This window comes from Stenella coeruleoalba (genome assembly GCF_951394435.1).
Source record: "Stenella coeruleoalba genome assembly, chromosome: 4".
NCBI lineage: Eukaryota > Metazoa > Chordata > Mammalia > Artiodactyla > Delphinidae > Stenella > Stenella coeruleoalba.
The window spans coordinates 100,528,630-100,543,319 of record NC_137149.1 but is presented as its reverse complement, the minus strand read 5'-3'; positions in this window follow the sequence as shown (position 1 = coordinate 100,543,319).

Genomic DNA, 14,690 nt, shown 5'->3' with positions numbered 1-14,690 from the left:
CTTGAGTCACAAATCAAGCCTTGGTAAATTTAAGAAAATTGAAATTGTACCAAGTATCTTTTCTGACCACAACGCTATGAGACTAGATATCAATTACAAGAAAAGATCTGTAAAAAATACAAACACATGGAGGCTAAACAATACACTACTTAATAACGAAGTGATCACTGAAGAAATCAAAGAGAAAATCAAAAAATACCTGGAAACAAATAGACAATGGAGACACAACGACCCAAAACCTATGGGATGCGGCAACAGCAGTTCTAAGAGGAAAGTTTATATCAATACAATCCTACCTTAAGAAACAGGAAACATCTCGAATAAACAACCTAACCTTACACCTCAAGCAATTAGAGAAAGAAGAACAAAAACACCCCAAAGTTAGCAGAAGGATAGAAATCATAAAGATCAGATCAGAAATAAATGAAAAAGAAATGAAGGAAACGATAGCAAAGATCAATAAAACTAAAAGCTGATTCTTTGAGAAGATAAACAAAATTGATAAACCATTAGCCAGACTCATCAAGAAAATAAGGGAGAAGACTCAAATCAACAGAATTAGAAATGAAAAAGGAGAGGTAACAACTGACACTGCAGAAATACAAAGGATCATGAGAGATTACTACAAGCAACTCTATGCCAATAAAATGGACAACCTGGAAGAAATGGACAAATTCTTAGAAATGCACAACCTGCCAAGACTGAATCAGGAAGAAATAGAAAATATGAACAGACCAATCACAAGCACTGAAATTGAAACTGTGATGAAAAATCTTCCAACAAACAAAAGCCCAGGACCAGATGGCTTCACAGGTGAATTCTATCAAACATTTAGAGCAGAGCTAACACCTATCCTTCTCAAACTCTTCCAAAATATAGCAGAGGGAGGAACACTCCCAAACTGATTCTACAAGGCCACCATCACCCTGATACCAAAACCAGACAAGGATGTCACAAAGAAAACTACAGGCCAATATCACTGATGAACATAGATGCAAAAATCCTCAACAAAATACTAGCAAACAGAATCCAACAGCACAATAAAACGATCACACACCATGATCAAGTGGGGTTTATTCCAGGAATGCAAGGATTCTTCAATATACACAAATCAATCAATGTGATACACCATATTAACAAATTGAAAGAGAAAAACGATATGGTCATCTCAATAGATGCAGAGAAAGCTTTCCACAAAATTCAACACCAATTTATGATAAAAATCCTGCAGAAAGTAGCCATAGAGGGAACTTTCCTCAACATAACAAAGGCCATATAGGACAAGCCCACAGCAAACATCATTCTCAATGGTGAAAAACTGAAAGTATTTCCACTAAGATCAGGAACAAGACAAGGTTGCCCACTCTCACCACTCTTATTGAACATAGTTTTGGAAGTTTTAGCCACAGCAATCAGAAAAGGAAATAAAAGGAATCCAAATCGGAAAAGAAGTAAGCTGTCACTGTTTGCAGATGACATGATACTATACATAGAGAATCCTAAAGATGCTACCAGAAAACTACTAGAGCTAATCAATGAATTTGGTAAAGTAGCAGGATACAAAATTAATGCACAGAAATCTCTGGCATTCCTATACACTAATGATGAAAAAGCTGAAAGTGAAATCAAGAAAACACTCCCATTTACCATTGCAACAAAAAGAATAAAATATCTAGGAATAAACCTACCTACGGAGACAAAAGACCTGTAATGCAGAAAATTGTAAGACACTGATGAAAGAAATTAAAGATGATACAAATAGATGGAGAGATATACCATGTTCCTGGATTGGAAGAATCAACATTGTGAAAATGACTCTACTACCCAAAGCAATCTCTAGATTCAATGCAATCCCTATCAAACTACCACTGGCATTTTTCACAGAACTAGAACAAAAAATTTCACAATTTGTATGGAAACACAAAAGACCCCGAATAGCCAAAGCATTCTTGAGAATGAAAAACGGAGCTGGAGGAATCAGGCTCCCTGACTTCAGACTATACTACAAAGCCACAGTAATCAAGACAGTATGGTACTGGCACAAAAACAGAAAGATAAATCAATGGAACAGGATAGAAAGCCCAGAGATAAACCCACACACATATGGTCACCTTATCTTTGTTAAAGGAGGCAGGAACGTACAGTGGAGAAAGGACAGCCTCTTCAATAAGTGGTGCTGGGAAAACTGGACAGGCACATGTAAAAGTATGAGATTAGATCATTCCCTAACACCATACACAAAAATAAGCTCAAAATGGATTAAAGACCTAAATGTAAGGCCAGAAAGTATCAAACTCTTAGAGGAAAACATAGGCAGAACACTCTATATCATAAATCACAGCAAGATCCTTTTTGACCCACCTCCTAGAAAAATGGTAATAAAAACAAAAATAAATATATGGGACCTAATGAAACTTAAAAGCTTTTGCACAGCAAAGGAAACCATAAACAAGACCAAAAGACAACCCTCAGAATGGGAGAAAATATTTGCAAATGAAGCAACTGACAAAGGATTAATGTCCAAAACTTACAAGCAGCTCATGCAGCTCAATAACAAAAAAACAAACAACCCGATCCAAAAATGGGCAGAAGACCTAAACAGACATTTCTCCAAAGACGGTATACAGACTGCCAACAAACACATGAAAGAATGCTCAACATCATTAATCATTAGAGAAATGCAAATCAAAACTACAATGAGATATCATCTCACACCAGTCAGAGTGGCCATCATCAAAAAATCTAGAAACAATGAATGCTGGAGAGGGTGTGGAGAAAAGGGAACACTCTTGTACTCCTGGTGGGAATGTGAATTGGTACAGCCACTATGGAGAACATTATGGAGGTTCCTCAAAAAACTACAAATAGAACTACCATATGACCCAGCAATCCCACTACTGGGCATATACCCTCAGAAAAGCACAATTCAAAAAGATTCATGTACCAAAATGTTCACTGCAGCTCTATTTACCATAGCCAGGAGATGGAAATAAGCTAAATGTCCATCGTCAGATGAATGGGTAAAGAAGATGGGGCACATATATACAATGGAATATTACTGAGCCATAAAAAGAAATGAAATTGAGCTATTTGTAATGAGGTGGTTGGACCTAGAGTCTGTCATACAGAGTGAAGTAATTCAGAAAGAGAAAGACAAATACTGTATGCTAACACATATATATGGAATTTAACGAAAAAAAATGTCATGAAGAACCTAGGGGTAAGACAGGAATAAAGACACAGACCTACTAGAGAACGGACTTGAGGATATGGGGTGGGGGAAGGGTAAGCTGAGACAAAGCGAGAGAATGGCGTGGACATATATACACTACCAAACGTAAAATAGATAGCTAGTGGGAAGCAGCCGCATAGCACAGGGAGATCAGCTCGGTCCTTTGTGACCACCTAGAGGGGTGGGATAGGGAGGGTGGGAGGGAGGGAGCTGCAAAAGGGAAGAGATATGGGAACATATGTATATGTATAAGTGATTCACTTTGTTATAAAGCAGAAACTAACACACCATTGTAAAGCAGTTATACTCCAATAAAGATGTAAAAAAATAATAAAATAAAATAAAATAAACCCTGCAAACAAAAGTCCAGGAGCAGATGACTTCAGTGGCAAATTCTACCAAACATTCAACAAAGAAATTATATCAATACTTCTCAAATTCTTCCAAAAGATTGAAGAAGAGGGAACACTCCCCAAGTCATTCTATGAAGCCTCTATTGCCAGATATCAAAACCAGACAACTCCAGACAACTGGACTTCCCTGGTGGCGCAGTGGTTGGGAGTCCGCCTGCCGATGCAGGGGACGCGGGTTCGTGCCCCGGTCCAGGAGGATCCCATGTGCCGCGGAGCGGCTCAGCCCGTGAGCCATGGCCACTGAGCCTGCGCATCTGGAGCTTGTGCTCCACAGCGGAAGAGGCCGCAGCGGTGTGAGGCCCGTGTACCGCAAAAAAAAAAAAAAAAAAAAAACCAGACAACTACCAAAAAAGAAAATTACAGGCCAATATCTCTGATGAATATAGATGTAAAAATCCTTAACAAAGTATTAGCAAACCAAATCCAACAACACATAAAAAAGATCATACACTGTGATCAACTTGGATTCACTCCAGGGTCACAAGGATGTTTCAACATACGCAAATCAATGAATGTGCTATACAACAGCAACAAAAGACAAAAACCACATGATTATCTCAATGGATGCAGAAAAAGCTCTTGATAAAAATTAAACATCCATTCATGATAAAAACTCTTACCACAGTGGGCAGAGAGGGAATATATCTCAACACAATAAAAGCCATTTATGACAAACCCACAGGCAATAATAACGGTAAAAAGCTGAAAGCCTTCCCACTAAATTCTGGAACAGGACACGGAAGCCCACTCTCATCACTTCTAACCAACATAGTATGGAAGTCCTAGCCACAGCAGTCAGACAAGAAAAAGGAAAGTTATCCAAATCAAATGGGAAGAGGTAAAATTGTCACTATATACCAATGACATGATACTCTATATAGAAAACCATAAAGACGCCACACAAAAGCTACTAGAACTGATAAACAAATTCATCAAGGTAGTAGAATGCAAGATTAATATAAAGAGCTGTTGCATTTCTTTACACTAACAATGAAATATCAGAAAGAGAAAGCAAAAAAAAATTTTTTTTATTGCATAAAAAACAAACCTAGGAATAAACCTGACCCAGGTGATGAAAGAATCCTATGCTGAGAATTATACAACATTGATAAAGGAAACTGAAGATGATTCGAAGAAGTGGAAAGACTTTCCTTGCTCTTGGATTAATTATAACTACAGGACTGTCAGACACAGTGCTCATGATGCTGATACCCAGGGATATAAGGCACATCATGAAGCTACGAGGTCTGGTAACAGTGCAGTCCTGACCCAGGTCTGTCTCAGAGTGGTTCTACTAGGTCCATGGACCCACAGAGGAGTCCATTTTCAAAGGTGTAATTGAATGGGCATAGTTTACAGTTGTCAGAGCCCTCACATTTGTTTCTTACTTTGTAAAGTAAGAGCTGTTTTACTTTATTGGCTTTTGTGAGAAAAAAAAATGCATGGAACCTGGCAATGACAATGAACTACAGCAAACTTAACTAAGAGGTACCCCAAATTGTAGCTGCTAGGGTGGATGTGGTACATTTATTAGAATTTATTTACACACACTCAGGGACATGTATTCAGTTATTCATCTGATGAATCATTTCTTTTCTAAACTCAAAAGAAGGCTCAAAGGTAGTTTTCATTAACATTATTGAACAAATGTATATATTCATGAGCTGGTCACAGGACTACATTAATTCTACAGTTCTCTATCACAATATATTCCTAAGGGGACTGGACCATCTGAGCAATCTTGAGAATGTGAGATTGTTCCACTGTGTTATTGATATTGTGTTAATCAGAACAAGATTTCAGGAACTTACAAAGTCAAGTGATTGGTTGGAAATTCATTACTTGCCTAAAAAAAAAGAACATTTAAATAAGGAACTACAAATTGCTCCTTTTTGTTCCTAGAATGAGAATTAGTTGCTCTTAACCTCCATAAAATACGTGTTATCTATAAAAATACAGTAAGTGCTACTGCCAAGCCAGAATTTCTCACCTACACTAATTCACAGATTAACCAATCTACTTTTCTGCCAAATAACTTTGTCAGTTAGAAATCACTGTCAATGATGTTTAACTGGAGCATCCCAATTTCGAGAAACTGCTGTACTTGTCCTTGAATAGACAATTGTATTTTTTTTCCGTTTCTTTCCCAAAAAAAGAAATAATGGAGCCTTCCCCTAAAATCTGGAACAAGACAAGGATGCCCATTCTCACTTCTTCTGTGTTCAACATAGTATTGGAAGTCCTAGCCACAGCAATCAATCAGACAAGAAAAAGAAAAAAAAAAAAGGTATTCAAATTGGAAGGAAAGAGGTAAAATTGTCATTATATGCAGAGGATATGATACTATATATAGAAAATCCTAAAGACTCCACACAAAAACTACTAGAACTGATAAAACGAATTCAGCGAGATAGCAGGATACAAGATTAACATACAGAAATCGGTTCCATTTCTTTACAATAACAATGAAATATCAGAAAAGGAATGTAAAAAAAATACCTTTTAAAATCACACCCCCAAAAATACTTAGGAATAAACTTGACCAAGGTGGTGAAAGACTCATGCACTGAGAACTATAAAACATGAATAAAGTAAATGGAAGATCATTCAAAGAAATGGAAAGATATCCCAGGCTCTAGGATTTGAAGAATTAATATTGTCAAAATGACCATACTACCCAAAGCAACCTAAGGATTTAATGCAATCCTTATCAAATTACTCGTGACATTTTTCACAGAATTAGAACAAATAATTCTAAAATTCATATGGAACCATACGAGACCCAGAATCACTAGAGCAAGCCTGAGGAATAAAAACAAAGCAGGAGGCATAACCCTCCCAGACTTCAGACAATACTACAAGGCCACAGTAATCAAAACAGTGTGGTATTGGCACAAAAACAGACATATGGATCAATGGAACAGAATAGAGAGCCCAGAAATAAACCCACACACCTATGGTTAATTAATCTTTGACAAAGGAGGCAAGAATATACAATGGGAAAGAGTTTCTGCAGCAAGTGGTATTGGGAAAATTGGACAGCCACATGTAAATCAGTGAAGTTAGAACACACCCCCTCACCATACACAAAAATAAACTTGAAATGGCTTAAAGGCTTAAACATAAGACATGACAAGATAAAATTCCTAGAAGAGAACACAGGCAAAAATTTCTCCAACATAAGATTCTCTGACATAATTTGTACCAATGTTTTCTTAGGTCAGTCACCTAAGGCAATAGAAATAAGAACAAAAATAAACAAATGGGACCTAATCAAACTTACAAGCTTTTATATAGCAAAGGAAACCATCAACAAAGCAAAAAGTGAAAAGACAACCTACAGAATGAAAGAAAAGATTTGCAAACAATGTTATCGACAAGAGCTTAATTTCCAAAATATACAAACAGCTCATACAACTCAACAACAAAAACAACCCAATTGAAAAATGGGCAGAATACCTAAATAGACATTTCTCACAAGAAGAAATACAGATGGCTAATAGGCACAAGAAAAAATGCTCAACATCACCAATTATTAGAGAAATGCAAATCAAAACTACAATGAGGTATCACCTCATACCAGTCAGAATGGCCATCATTAAAAAGTCTACAAATAACAAATGCTGGAGAGGGTGTGGAGAAAAGGGAACCTTCCAACACTGTTGGTGGAAATGTAAGTTTGTGCATGGAAAACGGTATGGAGCTTTATCAGAAAACTAAAAATGGAATGACCATGTGATCCATCAATCCCACTCCTGGGCATATATCCAGACAAAACTATAATTCAAAAAGATACATGCACCCCTATGTTCATAGCAATATTCACAATAGCAATATTCACAAGACATGGAAAAACAAATGTCTATCAACAGATGAATGGATAAAGAAGATGTGGTACATATATACAATGGAATACTACTCAGCCATAAAAAAGAATGAAATTATGCCTTTTGCTGCAACATGGATGGACCTAGAGATTGTCATACTAAGTGAAGTAAGTCAGACAGAAAAAGATAAATATCATATGATATCACTTATATGTGGAATCTAAAACATGACACATATGAACCTTTCTATGAAACAGAAACAGAATCAGGGACATAGAGAACAGACTGGTGGTTGCCAAGGGGGAGGAGGGTGGGGGATGGATGGAATAGGAGGGTGGGGGATGGATGGAATGGGAGGTTGGGATTAGCAGACGTAGGCTTTTATATATAGGATGGATAAACAACAAGGTCCTACTGTATAGCACAGAGAACTATATTCAACATCCTATGATAAATCATAATAGAAAAGAATATAAATGTATATATAACTGAATCACTTTGCTGTACAGCAGAAATAAACACAACACTGTAAATCAATTATACTTCAATTAAAAAATATTCAAACTGAAAAAAAAGAAATAATGAGAAAGAGAAACAAAATGTAAAATGTTTCAAGGAAGCAGGAACCTAAATCTCTTTTAACACTCCCACTCTTTTTTAACTTATGGATCATTTAAAATTCTTACGTGTGATGAGCTGGATCCCAGAGTATTCCAAATTTCTTTCTCTCACTCTTCACTTTCAAGCCCATAGCCCAACTTCCACAACCTAAATGGGAGATGGTAATAAAACCAGACTGACAAATGCAATCATTATCCAGGTGTATTTAAGAGTATAGTATCATGGTGGCTGAAAGCTAACAAGTAGGTGATTTTGTGCTAATGCATCATTGGTTTTGGAATTAGCAATTTTTCTCCATTTCCCATCTAGTTATTTTCTATTGTTGTTTAATTATCTCTTAGTCATTCATTCACTTACTAATTCAAGAAATATTTGTCTAACACAGCAATTAACCCTGAACACAGAAAATTCCCCCAAAGGACTCACAATGTTGGCTTTTTAGAGAATATTTTGGAAACCAACCATACTGTTTTTAAAAACCCACAGAGTATAAATCTTCCCATTGAAAAATGTGTTCATCTACTGAATGATGAAATGCTCATCTACTGATGCTGAAGGATTATCAGGGAGGACTGTCTAGCCAAATGAATTACGTTGGTGAATTTACCAAGGTGCAGGTTACAGCTCTCGACTTTCACAGGCTGACAAAGACAATATCGTCAGTGCCCTAAACTTAACCTATCTCAAGGATCCTGACTCATGTTGACAGTGCTCAAGAAAGCAGGTACACTGGGCTTCCCTGGTGGCGCAGTGGTTGGGAGTTCGCCTGCCAATGCAGGGAACACGGGTTCGTGCCCCGGTCCGAACAGATCCCACATGCTGCAGAGCGGCTAGGCCCATGAGCCATGGCCGCTGAGCCTGCGCGTCCGGAGCCTGTGCTCTGCAACAGGAGAGGCCACAACAGTGAGAGGCCCGCATACTGCAAAAAAAAAAAAAAAGCAGGTACATGAACTGAAATATAAACTTGTCCCATTGCAGGGAGAAGCTGAATTTTTCAGGCAGATGGAGCTGTTTCACAGCTGACACATACTACGTGGGAAGCCTTATAATGACATGGTGAGTTGATAAGCAGTGGACACACCCTTCTTCTGCATCAACACAAATATAGTTCTTGTTCCTCCATTTTCTAACGCTTTCATCGCTGACCATACTTTCTTCTTACTTTGTCTTTTATCCAGATATGATGATACCGTCAATGAGGTTACACCCCAGTCCTAACTTGCCAGGAAATATTTGAGATGGTACTGTGTATTTCACTAACTCTGAGAACTGTCTAATTCCTTTTGTTCCTAAGACTTTCTTCTCAGCTTATTATTTATCAAGAGTATCCCAATAATCAGTATTTTAGAGACATTTAGGGGAAAAGAAGGAGAAATACATATCATGAGCATCCACTTGAATTAAGATTGATTTAAATTGGCCTTAAAAGGCTCTGATTAATTAATTTAATGAATACAATAAATGCCATGCCTATTTTTCCTCTTAACTCTCTAAATCTCTAACTGTATAAAAAAGAAGAGTAACAACTTTAAAGATATTTTGTGTCTGGAAGTTGCCTTTGAGTTCTTATCACAGTGAATATCTTCTATTTATTCTTTTCCTGTTGCTGGTTCAGGAGAAAAGTGTCAGCTATGGAAATCTTAAAAAAAAATTCTGCTCGCAGCAGGAAATTTGTTTACTTTAGCAGCAACAGAATCTGATACTACTTCAGGGGAGATTCAGCACCGTGGAAAACCTAAGCGTATTTCAGACCTAAGCACAATCAATCCTTTTCTAAAAGCTGCATAAAGCCAACATCTTTACTTGGGTAAAAAATGATGTAAAATTTTCTGCTTCCAAAAAAATTCTAAACTGTTTATAGAAATTGAATTACTGTCAATACAATGACTTCAAGAAGAAAATGATCAACTCGCTATTAATTTTTCCATTGCCTTTACTGTGTAAAGGTAAACGGGTTATTTGTGACAAAATAATTAACATGCTTAAATTAGCCACAGTGGAATGAAGAGTATGTTGATTATGTTTTTAAATCAGAAGAGTTGGGTTCAAATGTCTGGTGAATGGCATTGATAGTTAAATTATCTGTATCTCAGTTTACTCATCTATAAAATAGGGGGGTAGATTGTGATAAGGTTAAAGACAATGTATAAGAATTAAATGAGGTAGCTTGGTGGCATGTAAGAATATTCAGCATGGTGCTTGCTTCATAGTAAACACCCACTAAAAGTTCATGTACTCATTCATATTTCTTCACAAATATTAATTTTTTTCTACTTTCATGATGTGATATTAGCAACTTGCCTGGATTTGGAACTTAGTAATAACTTCATAGCAACAGTGGTTTTGATGACTGTAGCAGGACATAGTAATAGCAGTAGAATTTAGCAAATTTTCTGATTAGCAATGCAGAGCATCTTAAACTAATATTACTAATGAGAATAGCCAAAAGCATAATAATTGAATTTTTCCTTTTACTTTTTTAATAAAAGAAAAAAATTCCCTTAGCAAATGATTGCTAATTATTGCTTAATATTACTTACATTTTAAGAAATATATTATCTTTGGGGAGAAGAGGTAGAAGGAGATTATTAATGATTCTTTTTGCCTCAAATTGTGCTATGTCACTGAATCCATTTATAATTTTGTTATGATATTAATTGTATTTTTCTATTCCTGGCTCTTATGCTTACGATAGTACTTATAAAAATTTCAATTTAGTCAACCTCACAGAATATAGTGATCATCATATACCTCATGTTCGTGTGTGTGTGTCTGTGTGCTCAGGTTCATGGTAGAATGCACCAAAATGCTTCATAATCAGAATTAAACAATTTGGATTTCCTGGAACCTCATTTTTAAATAGGTATACATTGCTACTATAATAAATCTCACTCTATATACCAGAGAAATTTAATATCCAAATAAAAAATTTATACTTGTTTTATATAGCCTACATAAGTGGAGTTTCCTTTTATCATATTTTTTAAAACACTGCAAATGATTCTTAGCCTTTCTGCAGGAAGGAAAGGAAAAAGCTTTAGATTTTGTATTCTTTGTTTGTGAGACTATAAGCTAACTGTTGTCTCTTGCATTCTCTCCAACTCCTGGAAATGGAGGCAGAAAGTATTGCCTGGTCACCTCTTTTTCACTTCTCCCCATATATAATAAATCAAGTCATGAAAAATTTGACCATTGAGTTGGTTTTTATAATAACAGGAAGGGAGGAACAAGGCTATGAATTATAATGAGAATATGACCAAGAATGGAATTTATTTTTGATAACAATTTTTAGTTTTATTTCCCATTAAATTTGGGTAAAGCAATTAGAGAGTTCATACTTTAAACATATATTTTAACATATATTAAGTATCTCCATTATTAAAAATTTCTTAAAATCAACATTAAATTATTAAATTTCTAATACAAAACTCAAGTAATTAGATCTAATATTAATGGTGAGAGGGATATTATCTGGAAATGTATACTGGAGCCTATTTTCTTTTGACAAAAAGATGTTGGATTTAAAGTTTTTCCTTCTCTGCTCAACTTAACCTGCATATTGATAAGTTCTCCTCATCATATAGGAATGCTCTAGTCTTTTCCCATGTCTAAAAACTCTTTCCCAACACAATATTGAAGAAGAACAAAGTTGGAAGACTGACACTACCCTACTTCAAGATTTACTCCAAAGCTACAGTAATCAAAACAGAGTGTTGGTGAAAGAATAGACAAATACATCAGTGGGACAGAGTAGAGAACCCAGAAATAGACCCACATAAATACAGTCCACTCATCTTTGACAACGGAGGAAAAGCAAGACAATGAGGAAAATAGAGTCCATTCAACAAGTGGTGCTGGAACAACTGGACATCTGCATGCAAAAAAGAAAAAACGAATCTAGACACAGACGTTAAAGCCTTCACAAAAATTAACTCAAAATAGATCACAGACCTAAATGTAAAACGCAAAACTATAAATCTTCTAGAAAGTAACATAAGAAAAAATCTAGAAGAGCTTAGGTATGGTGATGACTTTATAGACACAATATCAAAGGCACAATTGTGAAAGAAATAATTGATAAGCTGTACTGTATTAAAATTAAAAACATGTTGCTCTGCAAAAGACAATGTCAAGAGAATAATAAGATAACACACATACTGGGGGAAAATATTTGCAAAACACTATTTGATAAAAGACTTATCCAAAATATATGAAGAATGCTTAAAACTTAGCAAGAAAACAACCCAATATTTTTAAAAAGGGTCAAAAACCTTAAGGATAACCCACCAAAGAAGATATACAGATGGCAAATCAGCATATAAAAAGATGCTCCATGTCATATATCATTAGGGAATTGCAAATTAAAATAATTAGATACCATTGCACACCTATCAGAATGGCCAAAATCCAAAACGCTGACACCAAATACTGGCGAGGATGTAGAGCAATAGGAACTCTATTCATTGCTAGTGGTAATGGCAAAATGATACAGCCATTTTGGAAGATAGCTTGGTACTTTCTTACAAAACTAAACATATTCTTAGCATATGAACCAGCAATCATGCTCCTTGGTTTTTACCCAAAGGAGTTAAAAACTTATGTTTACACAAAAACCTGCACAGGGATGTTTATAGCAGCTTTATTCATGATTGCCAAAACTTGGAAGCAATCAAGATGTCCTTCAGTGGATGAGTGGATAAATAAACCGTAGTATATCCAGACAATGGGATGTTATTAAGCTCTAAAAAGAAACGGGCTAACAGGTCATGGAGGAACATTACATGCATATTATTAAGTGAAAGAAGCCAATATGAAAAGGCTAGAACTATATGATTCTAACTACATAACATTCTGGAAAAGGCAAAACCATGGAGGCAGTAAAAAGATCAGTGGTTTCCAGGCATTAGTGGGGAGGGAGGAAGAACTGGCCAGACATAGAGGATTTTTAGGGCAGTGAAATTATTCCATATGTAACTATAATGATGGATACATGTCATTATATGTTTGTCCAAACCCATAGAATATACAATACTTAGAGCCCTAATGTGAACTATGGACTTTGTGTAATAACAATGTGTCATTGAAGGTTTACAGATTATAACAAATGTAGTGCTCTGGTGTAGGATGTTGATAGTGGCGGGTGGGCAGGGTAGTGCACGTTGGGGGGACAGGAAGTTTATAGGAACTCTGTTCTTCCCACTCAGTTTTGCTGTAAAACTAAAACTACTATAAAATTAAGCTTAAATGTTTTTAAAAATCCATTTAACTGTACGATCCAAGAGCTTTCACCTAAACTTAATTGGCGGTGATTGCTCTGCTTTGTAATAATATATTAAAAGGCAAATGTACAGAGAAGAAGCAATAGAATTCTTAAATGCTCCCTTCCGAACAATGCATATTTTCTATTAAAATTATGTGCTCACAGACTAAGATCATTATTTGGTAATATCTATCTGTGTGAAAAGGCATTTTCAAAGATGAAACATGTAAAATCTCATTCTAGATCAGCACTAACAGGTAAATAGTTCCAACTGATTTTGATGAAAGGGAGTACTAACTTTGAATCCCAACTGAGCAAAATGTTATCCCCCCACCCCCACCAAAAAAAAGAATTTAACTCTTCTCATTAGTAGACCTGTATTTTTTTAAATGTATTCAATTTTTATTATTTGAATTCATCAATAAAAAATTTGTGGATATAAAAAATTGTAGCCACAATATTTCTCTTTTATGTCATCACTTCTTAAAGAGAAGTCTTTTTTTCTCACTAATCACTCTCAACCTTGTCCATCTCTGTTTCACCATCTTTTCTGTGTAACATGGACGTGGTTCCTGAGAAGGTCACGAGGACTCTCGTGTCCTGTCACTACAGCCAGTTTATATTACCAGCTTTATTTCATTTGATATATCAAAAGCATTCCTCTTCTTGAAAGACCTTTCTTCCTTGGCACCCTCAATACCCTTGACTTTCACTCCACCTCTCGGGCTACTTCCTGGACTTCTTTTCCCTTGCTGGCCACTTTAATGTACCTGTTCCTCAGTGATCTCTTTTCTGCCCTCTGGTCAATGTGCACAGCCTCCTGAATGATTTCGTAACCTCCAAAGCTTCAATTTCCATCTTAATTATAATGAATCTCAAGGATGTATTTTCAGGGTATATCACTTTTTCTCCTAATGTATCATATTATTGTTATTTCTAGCAGCCTCGTGATTCTTTGGGTGTCCCATAGAATCTCAAGCTTGGTATGTACAAATTTGAGCTTATTAGTCTCATCCAGGAACAGCAATTCCTCCTTTACTTCCTGAATGAAGGACTTTACTATTTCCTGTTGTATAAGCCAGCAACCTGCGGGAGCCCTCTAATTCATTCTCTTACCACCAACATCCAATCTGACCCTGTGGATTCTTTCTCCTAGATATGACATACTTGTTGCTAGTTCCTCTTCTCTACATACCCAAGATGTGGGGAAACCACCATCACCTTTTATCTGGATCATGGAAATAGCCTGTTAACTGGTTTCTCTGCCTCTAGCAGATTCTTCATGCTATACTCAGAGTGGTCACTCTAAAATTTGAATCCTGTGCAGACCATGCCAT